A 12,500-nucleotide genomic window follows, 5' to 3' on the forward strand; every position below is an offset into this window, starting at 1 on the left:
CAATATCTGCCCTACTTTCTGCGCATTTACTTTACTGCTTAGCCTTTGTTTCAAGCAATATATTTTTCCGTGACAAACTCCCCTCCACCTGACTCAATTCTCAAAACTACTTTAAAACAAAGCAAAGGCCATTAATTTTTGAAGAAAAATTATCAAAACAAAACCCCACTGAAAATTATTCTACTCAAAACAAAGTTTCCATGATCCTTGGGAAGCCTTGTTCACCTCCAACAAAGGTTAACAAGACTTAGATTAAAAATTCATATGAAATAATATACACATTTCACAGCAAATGGAAACTGGTGAATAATTATCGGTATAAAAAAATCAAATTCACATCTCAAACTCATCAAAAATACTCATTATCAGTGAACATATGATTAAAAAACAATTCAAAAAGAGAATTAATCACCAATCAACACTACACATGTCTGTATTCATGATATACATACTTTATATATGAACATGTATGAATATACATATCTTTTTAAGAAAACATATCATAGAGGAATGTGACTGCAAGGTTATAATTTATACAACAGAAAGTAACCTTTGTATTTAAAAAAAAAAAAAACTTAACTTTTCTATTTCCTACAGTCCATTAGTGGATACAGTCATCGTACAAAAATAATCAATGCCCTCATATGTCAAGCCTATTCCCTGGCTCATTCATTGGACTCTCAGTCTGAAAGAGATCTAAGAAATAGTACTAGTAAAAACAACACATTATACGTTCATTATGTCCTACCCCAAAAATGACAATTGCTAGCAAAAAAAAAAAAAAAAAAAAAAAAAAAAAAAAAAAAAAGTTTCACACAAAAACCAATTCCTCGGAAACCCAACAAATGTCCACATATCCTAAGTATCCACTTTCCATAGATACTTTTGTATCCCCTAGGTATACCTGGATCCACTACGGTTATCATTAAACAGTGACAATAATAGCTGTTAAATATAGCCATCGTACATAGAAAAAATGAAATCCTCACAAATGTTATTAGTCATAATATTCTCATATGGCTATATCACACTAGCAAAGTGTTTACAAACCAAGTTACTAATACATAAAAAAAAACCCACAACAGTTGTATCAAAAATCAATTATTGCGCATCACCTTCAATAGTTAACTAACAGTATCATACTTACAAAAAGTATCATAGCCAAACGAAGCTGTTCCTCCATGCAAAAAAAGCAATAAAATGACAAAACGAATGGTACCATTACAACTACTCATTTGAGCTATGCCGATAATCTGCATTAGGTAAGGCATGCCTGGGATCCCCGGAACCACTCCCTGGGGGGCGGGGGGGGGGGGTTTCCCCTTCCTCCACGTTCATTGTATGAACTCTGGTGGCAGTCTTCCTCGAAGCCTCTTGCTTGAGAACAACAAAGCAATCTCTCCTAAGAAAGGGTCCGCCAGCGTAAGAGTCTGGCCCCCTTTCTTTCCCTCAACCGGGGTCAGGTAGGGCATCAAAACAGAACACCAGTCCAGCCAGACGGTGAAAACAGAAAACAATTCTTCAACATCCACAACAGGGATGTCGAAATTCCCAAGTTTCAATCAGCACCTGCCAACTCACAACAAGGGACATGAAAAAAACTCTAAGGGCATCTCGACGCCCAAGTACAGAAAGTCTCTCAATCTCTCTTGCTTTCTGTGTGTCTGTCTGTCTGTCTCTCTCTCTCTGACACGCTTTTCCCAAGCGCGCCCGTGTGACGTCATCGTCATCGGGGCTATGTTTTCAAATTCTCCACGCCAAAATCATTCAAATTCAAATCTGAGGAAACTGCTGACACATTGCTTGCATCACGACCGAAAACAAGCTTTCTGACAGAGACACAACCTACATACAGTGCTTTCACAACAGCGATACTCCCATCTTGTGTTGTCTCGTCTATTTTGTTCAAACTCAAACTAAGCCGAACCCAAACTCTGTCAAACAAACACCAATCATTCTAGGACACTAATTCATCCAAGCTGACTCCCATCACGCAAAACAAAGGCTCTTGCGTTACCATCATATCATCATCTACTTCGCACTCTATAGCCCTAAGCCATGTAGGCCGGGGTCTTCCAATTCTTCTAGTCCCTTGTGGAGCCTAATTAAAAGTTTGGTGAATCAATCTCTCTTGGGTGGTGCAACAACACATCACAGAGAACCAATTTGAAATCGAAACTTCCTAGTGCAATTTCAATAGGGAAAATCATTTCGATCAGATCTACGGTAAATCTCAAACAACAAAAAGCATAAGGCGGAAAACGTAAATTTACGTTAAAACTGAACGCCATAGAATTTCTCCAAAGTCAAAACTGTTCTCGAATTACGTTAAACTTTATTCAGAACATAACAAACACTTCATAACCTGTCACTGAGGTCAACAAAAAATACAAAAAAATCTCGTTAATCAATTTCTGAAGAAAAAGAAAAAAACTTAAAATAAAAAATGTCTTACTTCCCTACCGTTAAGGGACAATCATTAGCAAAAAAAGAAAAAAATCTCAATTTTTTTCAATACTTTTTTTTTATCCTGCGTGCGCAATCTCGCATATCTCTCTCTCTCTCTCTCTCTCTCTCTCTCTCTCTCTCTCTCTCTCTCTCTCTCTGCGCGTCTCATACCTTCACGTGCCCGTATGCAAAGCAAAACATTCGCACACCCAAAGGGACTTACATGGGTCGAACTCTGCTGACCCAAACTCTCCAATAGTTACCACTATCTTTCTTCCTCGCCTCTCTCAGCGAGCAAAGAACTTGAAGCTAAAAGCACCAAAAAAAGGACAACTCAAAAGAAAAAAAAAACATACCATGCAAAAAAAAAAATAAATAAAATAAAATAATAATACTGAAACCAGAAAAAGCAAACTTAGCTCAAAATCTTAAAATTATGTCCTTAATTTATACATAAAACAGGCATTACGGAACAAACAAAAAAGAAAACAAAACAGAGTACATAACCGAGCCTCGTTCGACCTCTGAGACAAGTCACTGAGACCTACACAATTCTGAAGGGCATTTAGCTAGCCGCTTATTGGTCTCTAAACGTACACAAAGCCATAAAAATACTAGGCTTTATCTCCTGGATTCACCAAATCACTTAATTACAATCAAATCCACCTTTTACGTTATACTTTGACACCAAAAATATATCCTTTTTTCTTTAACACAATCCGACATAAAACATAACTTTCTCTTATCAGACACTACTTAACTAACGAAGGCAACGGTATGGCTACTCATTGTCACCTTCTAACCCAAAGTTTGTTTGGTTAATATGATTCCCTCGATACTCAAAAATGAGTAAATAACTTAAGAACTCATTACATCAATCAGAGTTTATTGCTTGACTAAGCTATTCTTCAAAACACAGGGCTAATGCTGACCTGGTGTCTAGTTCGCCTTGGTCACATGTTAGCCTATCAAATTTTTTAAGACTTCTGCTAAAATTACCGTGTCACCAAAACCTGGTTTTATGATCATTGCGATCATTTACTTTATTCTTTGCCACAAACAAATGAAAATCTACAGCAACTAATCAAATTTTTCACGTTACTTATTTGTTCTCGCGAGTTAACTGGAACTGATAAACACATAAGAATTCAAATTCTCTTCTCTGTATCATGTTGTCAATTAGTACTTAAAAACAATCAGTTTTTGTTCACTTATCACGATTTTTCCAAAACACACAACCCTCTACAGAGTTAGAAAACAAAGACTTAATTCTGGCCTTTAAGTAACAAGAATTACGTTACTTGTCAAAATCTTAGATTTCTTTTCAATGCACACAAAAGAAAAACTATTCAAGATGTGCTCTTCAACAGTCTCTGTAACATCATAATGCTTGCTCAGGGAATTCACACGTCATCACATTCGCTCCATTCATCTCACCTTTACTTGAATTACCCGGGTTTTTCCTCTTTAAGAAAAAAATAAAACATCCATGCTCCCTGCTACATCATTTGACGTTACTTTCCTAATATAATTTGTTAACAGAGCTCGGTGTCATCAATCAGCCGAACACTGGTAAACAAATCACTTATGACACACTGTAACCAAAGGAAACTAAATGCAAGATTTTAAAATCATCTACGTGACATTACTAATCAACAACTGTTGACAACTGAACTTACTTATATTATTACGTTAACAACTCGTCTGCGTCAGTTCGAATAATCTCAAACTAAAACTAACAAACAATAGCTTAACTCTTTCTTTTAAAACATTTCATAACGATCTAAGTAGGCTACTGATCGACAACACGGAGTATGGCGTAATAACAAATGTGTGACCCAAATTTCCCAAATTACCAATGTACCTAATTTACATTTCTTTCTCCACAATTTTATTAAGTACATACTCAAAAGGGACATCATAAAGAACTTCATAAATTACGCCTTAGCACCGAATCTACAAATTTATATTTCTTCTCTCGAATTAAGCAACTTACTATTGTTATCACAGAAGTATCTCAACATGTGACTTTACTTCCTTTCCAAAAATCACATTTAACATCTTTGACAACGAAGGTCTCATAAACAAACTTATGCTACTATAAACCAAAGAAACTCGGTAAGGAAAACTTATAGTTTATACAGCATAAACAACAATTTCTCATTTAACCACACAGCAACAAAATCAATTTGATTTTCTTCTTTTGTGAAAAGAAAAGTGAATCTTTACTCGAAGCTTTATCACAGAAAACATTTTACTCGACTAGCTACTTTCTTCAAACAAAACTAGTGTTCTTTCATTCAACTTTAACATTATGTAAAGGAAACGGAATGATAGCTTCGTTACTCTACACACTTTTACAAAATCTCAAAACATTAGTTAATCTTAAAACTACAGATTTTGTACCATGTTACTTAACTTATGTGTGTGTTGATTGCTTTGGGTCGCTTTGGGTCCCTTGTCCTACAGTTGCTGTCTGGGACCTCTTCCAATTTTCGGGATTATCCTTGGCCTTTGTGGGCGTGCCATTTTTATCAATGCACCCTCTGCTGCTGCTTCGATGATGAAATCCTCTATGGTTAGGGCAATTAGAGGTCCTAGGTCACCATCTCGGATGGCGAGTTTTGATGTTGTTGCTCACGCGACGGGAAACTGAACAAAAAGGAACATTGTCTTGTCATCCTCTCGAGGACAAGTGTTTTCCCATACAGTTTTCTCCCTTGGATGCCGTCTGTTTCGGCCCGCTCGCCTCGACAGAAGGGCTCTAAGGTCTCCTCCCTGCAGGTCCTCCGTGGGTGACTGGTTCACAAAACTCCTCCTGGCTGCTACTGTTCTCTACATCATTGTCAGGATTTTCTTCTTGATCTTTCTAATGACATTTTCCATTCGTCTTTTATCTTCTTTAGTTGTGTTCTTCAACTTCTTTTTCTCCCGCGTTTTTCCTTTCCGCTTCTCCCGAAATGTCTCTTTCCTGCATCTTGTGTTTCATCTTCATAACTCTTCACGTCTAAAGTCGATTATTTTGGTAAGGGCTGCACTCGATCTTTTGCTCATCACAATTGTTTTTAATCCTCTTTATCCCACCGTAAAGCCACCAAATTTTTTCATAAGGGCGTGGTAAATTACATAATAATACATGGTCGGAGTTGATGGATCAGACGAGATTTTAAACTCGAAGAAGATTTATTATCAAAGTTAATTTTCACAATTACAATGAACAGAAATCTTCTTTAAACCGAGATGAAACAGAACTTCAAATCTTGAGGGTGCATAACAAAAGAGTTGTAATTTTTCACTGGCTCTTAAATGATTTCATCAGTCGATTACAAATTTACTTTTAACTGGTACAATACCGGGGGAGAGCAGACGGGGAGACAATTAAATTAAAAGAAACTATTGGACGTCCGCCATGGCTGTTGTATGCTTACCATGGCCGGTGGGCCTAGTGAAGGTTGCCCACTCATGAGTAGGACTCGAACTCAACTAACTGTTCTTGCACAGACTGCGCTTTCTTATTTCCCCTACATTGCTGGGAGGGTTCTGGCTTGTCTTGCCTATGGGTGGCAGGTGATGTAACCGCACCATACTGGTTCTCACACTTACGTCCCCTCTCCACAGTGTACCTGTTGACATGGAAACGGATTCAGTACACATGTGCTTCGATCATCAAATACCAATATACCAAGAAAAATTAAAGCGGCTTGAACTGCTTCCGAAAAACCCATGGATCAGGGAGACAAGGTGATTGCTTGGCAATATCTGCCCTACTTTCTGTGCATTTACTTTACTGCGTAGCCTTTGTTTAAAACAATTTATTTGTCCGTGACAAAGACACTTCGAATATCAACAAGCATATTATGCAATACACCACCGTTGCTACAGCTGGAAGAGATTGCTCAAAGCCTGTGAGGAAAAATCATAATATGGAAACACACCCGCAAGCACACATCCCCCACATAAAAGTTAACAATGACCATACCCTTATAACTTTACCCATCTTGGTCAGAGTCATCAACTAGAACTTTAGCCTCCCACCACAATCATCACCTCTCACTCAAAAGGTCCATACTCCTCGCCCAGTCTCTTCTATTTACTGGGTATTTCTGCTATCAAGCTTTTTACCTACTTCTCCTGCAGTTGTCAGTGGGCATAGAGGTTTATACCTTAGCCTCGTTCCTTCTGGCTCCCTTATGGATCCTGATCTTTGGTCTCCATGTTGAGCTTGCCCTTGACCCTTCCTTTCTGCGGTGATATCTTGAGCAACCTGATTCTCGCGTTCAATTATAGATACAGGTTTTTATAAGAAAATTGATGAGGTCCTCTTGTCTGCTGAGGACTGAACCTTAGTCTGTGCTCAAAAGCTGACCAGACTGCAAACAAGCAAACGCTATTTGGGCTGAGTCGTTTGTAAACGTTTGATCACACCGGCCAAAGTCCAGTAACCCCTGGGGGCTATGACTTCTTGTCTAAGAGGCCCCGCCTAGAGATAAGCTTCGTGCAATCTGAATGGACGCACAATGCCTGTTTATTAGTTGTAGTCTCCTTTGTGACTTGAGGTTCTTCTTACTGTCACCCTGTACCTTCCCGACGATTTTCTTGCCATTGATTTTGTACTTTGTAGCAATATCTTGCTTGTACCACAAAAACATCAAGCAAAGATCTCGAGGAAGAAGATGGAGAAGGTGGCCTCATGAATGTCTCTAGTTCTGATGAATTCAATTCCTCTCATGCAGCATCCACTGCCCAGGAATCTTTCTTCTCTCCATCTATACATAATCCCAGTCAGGAGAGCTTCGCATATACCGTACGGAAATTGTCTTTCATTGACACCGAATTTGTAAAAACAATAAGAACCATTGATTACCACTGAGTTCAGGAAAGTCACCCACATCTTTTTGAAGATAATCATATGGTTCATTACAATGAGGACATCCTTTTCTTAGCACAGAAGAGCAAGGATGAGAGTAGCTTTCAGGCTTGATGGAAGAAGAATCCATGTGTCCTCCTGATGGATATCCAAGGAAGGATGCAAGGCTGGTTACTACAGGAGCACTATGATAGGAACCTTTTGCACTTCAACGAAATGGCTTACAAAATACATATCCTTACTGAAAAGGCCCAGTCCCTGACTCGCCCTTGACAGGACAGTAATTAGGTACCAGGCTGAAATCAATCCGTAACAAGTATAGACAGCTTACAGAGTTGAGAATCGATCAGGCAGCGTAGAGACCTAACAGAAAGGAAGAGGTGGATCCTGAAAAAAAATTGGTTATTTGAGGAAAAAAAAATGTCCATCAGGAAAAGACCAAGATCCTTGGATTGCAAAGGTTATAAAATAAAATAGCTTAATTTCATTCTTTTGACAAATTTTATGGGTTTTCAACTTCTTTTTACGTTCAAGTTCATATGAAATTATTATATGCAACAGGGCATCATGATAGTTCAAAATGGATTATACAAATTCAGGGTCATGGTGGTAGTCTGGTATGAGGCTTAACATATCTAGGTTAGCTATGTTGTACTTGAAGAGAGAGGTATTTGTTGTTTTGTTTGCAAATGGATTGTAAATGATCAGTGTAGAGAAAAGTAATGATACTTATTTGGTGGCATCCATGTACACGGGGTCATAACGTATGTTGTCATGTGCATTGGGCATGATGTAAGTAAATTTTGTCACAAGTAAAAAAAAGTGGCCGTGGCCTAATCACCGGCCTTCTGCGCCATAAGATTGCACACATACCTATGTGAGTTAGTTCTTGTGGTTGATTTCGTAATACGTCATGGTGTTGTAATAAACAGAACTCTTTTTTTGTTTTGTGGAACTTCCCAACAATCAGCTGTTGTGACATGATTGATTGATTGAATGATTGATTTGTAATCTTCTGGCATCCTGATATCGAAGGTCATTGACGCCGATATCGTTTATTATAAATGAATAATAAATGAATTACATTGAAACCATAAGAAGCAAAGATGTCATTATAAACGGTATTTTGGTTTCAGGGGACCTGCTTCAGAAATAAATCTATAAAACCGCTAGCATAGTACGACACCTCATGTCCAAGAAGCTTTGCAAGGAGGAATCTGCCATCCTCACCTCGAGCATCAAACAGATATCTATATTTTCGGTACCATGAGTGGTGCATTCCGTCAACAAATGCCTCGCTATCAAGGGCACTGTACCAACCGTGTGTCACACAATTGTACATAATTCCTTTTGCATATATTATGCTTGTATCTTCGCTCTTCCCTCGCACTAAACGAACAGGAAAATTCATGTCTGCTGTTTCCTCTGTAACATTGTCTGTCTTGTTAACTTGTTATGTCCTGTTGCCTTGAGGTTTTGTATATAAAGGAGAGTGTTCTATAACAATATAACTCAGTTGATTGCATCCTGCCTTTGAGTTCACAACCCTCTCTCGGCCCGTCACATTGGTGACCCCGGAAGTCGACTCGCTCCCACTGCCTTCCACCCCCATCTCCCTCGCCCCTCCATCGTTGGTACTATGACGGAGACGGACTCAACTACAGCAGTTGGCGCTGCGGCCACCCCATTGAAACTTTCACCGTTCGCCAGCGGAGAAGCGTTTGCTTGGTTTCAACGCGCAGAAGTCCACTTTCGTATCAGGGGCCTGACTCGCTCAACCACCAAAGCGGATTATGTTCTCGCGGTGATACCCGAGGACACCTTCCCAGAAATATCCAACTGGCTTTGTGAACAAGGAGACACCCCAATAGCGTATGACGCCCTCAAAACATACCTTCTGCAGCAGTACTCGCCGTCGCCAGCCGCCCGTATAGCAAAGCTTTTTCAGCTCTCGCAACAACCGTTGGGGGACCAAAGGGCTTCGCTTGCCCTCAGGGAAATGACCAGTATCGCTCGCCTTCAACCTGCCGCAGACGGCTCTCCTCGTGAGGTGAACCTACTTCGTGCCCTTTGGATACGCCGTTTACCCGAACATGTACGCGCTGCCATACCCGATGTCGATAGTTTACCCATAAAGGACTTGATGACCAAAGCCGACGCCCTTATGGACAGCCACTTCAAGACCTCCATCAACGCCTCCACCCCTGACGACGAGGATGCCTATTCAACGTCAACAGAAGCTGACATGAATGCCGTAGGACATACACGCCTACCCCGTGACGTGCCGAAGCGGCGACAAAGCCGCCCACCACCCACCTATCGCTCGCGCCCCAACGAACGACTTTTACAGCCACTTACTACCTCCCATCCGCCACAGTTTTGCTACTACCACTTCAGATTCGGGGCAACCGCGAAGAAATGTGCCAAGGATTGTCAATGGCCAAAAAACGTGTAAGTAGGCCATCGCTTGTTTTGGTGGCCTCCCATGTTTCTAATCTTTTCTTTTTACAGGATACAGGAACGGGCGTGCGATTTTTGGTAGACACGGGTGCTTGTCGTTCTCTTTTGCCAGGGAAACTCTTCAAGACACGACGTAGTCTATCTACATCTGCCAACGTCCGCTTGGTAGCTGCCAACGGATCTGCGATACCCACCTACGGTTACGAGAACCTCACATTATCTTTCGTAAACGGTAAATTCAATTGGAAGTTTCTCGTTGCTGACGTCACAATGCCAATCCTTGGTGCGGATTTCCTCTCTCATTTCCACCTTCTGGTCGATGTCGCCCACCGACGATTGGTCAACGCAGACTCGTACTTGTCGACACCTCTTCAACCCGCCCCCTCTAACCTCGCTCTCCACATCAGCGTACCCACGGATGCGTACGCCCACCTCCTCACGTCGTACCCGGAAGTTTTCCATCCAGAACTTCGCCAAACGCCCACGGTTCCTGCCAAGCACGGTATTTATCACCATATCAAGACGACGGGACCCCCAGTCTTCGCAAAATTAAGACATCTGGCACCGGAATGATTGGCAGCCGCCAAACAGACGTTCGCCGAAATGGAGAAAATGGGCCTTTGCCATAAGGCCTCCAGCCCATGGTCGTCACCCTTACACATCGTTCTGAAGAAAGACGGCTCCCTCCGTCCGTGCGGGGATTACAGGCGCCTGAACATGCAAACAGAACCGGATCACTACCCCCTCCCAAACATTGCCGATGTGACCTCCTACCTGCACAAAGCGAAGGTTTTCTCTACGCTCGACCTCCTGAAGGGGTATTAACAGGTGCCTATGAACCCAGAAGACATCCCCAAGACTGCCATCACCACTCCGTTTGACACATACACCTTCAATTACTCCTGTTTTGGCCTTCGTTATGCTGGGGCAACGTTTCAACGTCTCATGGATGGCATCTTAGGGGACCTCCCTTTCTGTGTATGTTATGTGGACGACATACTTGTGTTCTCCTCCTCAAAAGAGGAACACATCCGTCACCTGCGCATCGTGCTCGACCGCCTGCAACAAATCGGCCTTGTAGTCCGGTACGACAAGTGTACCTTTCGCGCCAACGAAGTGTCGTTCTTAGGGCACCGTATCACTCCTGAAGGAGTCCATCCCCTCCCTGAGAAGGTAGCAGCCGTTCAGAATTTCCCCGCGCCCTCGACCGTCAAAGCTTTGCAGGAATTCTTGGGCATGATCAACTATTATCACCGTTTTCTGCCAGCCATTGCCGCCACTCTTGCTCCCCTCTACGCCTCCCCCAAGGGCAAGCCAAAGGTCCTGAAGTGGGGTCCCCTTCAAGAAGCAGCCTTCTGCAATGCAAAGAAGGCCCTATCAACTGCTGCGGCTCTCACTTTTCCTATCCCACACGCTCCTCTCCTTCTCTCCACCGATGCCAGCGACGTCGCTATTGGTGCAGTACTCAAGCAGGTGGTCAAAGGCTCGCCCCGCCCATTGGCCTTCTTCAGCAGAAAACTGTCCAAGGCAGAATCGGGTTATTCTACCTTCGATCGAGAATTGCTGGTGGTGCACTTGGCTGTCCGTCACTTTCGCCATTTCTTAGAAGGTACGCCCTTAGTCATTCGCACAGACCACATGCCTCTGGTGCACGCCTTCACTCGACAGTCTGACGCCTGGTCCACCCGTCAACGCCGACATCTCTCCGCCGTGGCTGAATACAATTGCACCCTCCAATACGTCCCTGGGAAAATGAATCCCGTTGCCGATGCCCTATCAAGAAACATGTTGGCTGCCGTTCAACTGGGATTGGATTACAACGCCCTGGCTGAAGCCCAACGACAGGATCCAGAGTATCAAGCTTGTAGGACATCCTGCACGTCCCTCCGTTGGGAAGATTTTCCCCTCGAAGACTCCAACACCACCTTCCTCTGTGACGTCAGTACTGGTAGACCGCGACCTTGGATTCCTGCTCCCATGCGCCGACAGGTGTTTGATTTCATTCACGGGCTTCCACATCCCTCGTGCCGTTCTACTGCACAGCTGCTGAAGGCAAAGTTCATTTGGCACGGCATTTCTAAGGATGCTAAGGATTGGGTCCGCGCCTGTACTTCTTGCCAAACTTCCAAAGTACATCGACACACGGATTCAGGAGTGGGCACCTTTCCTCAACCTCAGCGTCGTTTCGCACACATTCACATCACAAGGACATCGTTACCTGTTTACCGTCATCGACCGCTCCACTCGTTGGCCTGAAGCGATTCCCATGGAAACTGCAACGTCCGCCTCATGTACATCTGCCTTACTCTCTGGATGGATTTCAAGATTCGGTATCCCTGAGCATATTACTTCTGACAGGGGAACCACTTCCACCTCTCAATTGTGGACGTCATTAGCGAATCTCCTGGGCATCACCCTACATCAGACAACGGCCTACAACCCCGCTGCCAATGGAATGGTTGAACGTTTTCATCGCACCCTCAAAGCAGCTTTGATGTCCCGCTGCAAGGATTGCAACTGGTTTACTCAGCTTCCCTGGGTCCTGCTGGGACTAAGGACCACTCCTAAGGACGCCCTCGACGTCTCGGCAGCTGAAATGATGTATGGCGACCCGTTGGTCGTCCCTGCCGAATTTTTTCCTTTTACAACCTCCTCCGACGATCTCCAGCGCATACGTCACGTCGTGGGAAAATTTACTCCGTGCCGCCAGACTTACAAGCCCCCA

This window comes from Palaemon carinicauda, chromosome 1 (genome assembly GCF_036898095.1).
Source record: "Palaemon carinicauda isolate YSFRI2023 chromosome 1, ASM3689809v2, whole genome shotgun sequence".
In the NCBI taxonomy this organism is placed as follows: Eukaryota; Metazoa; Arthropoda; class Malacostraca; order Decapoda; family Palaemonidae; genus Palaemon; species Palaemon carinicauda.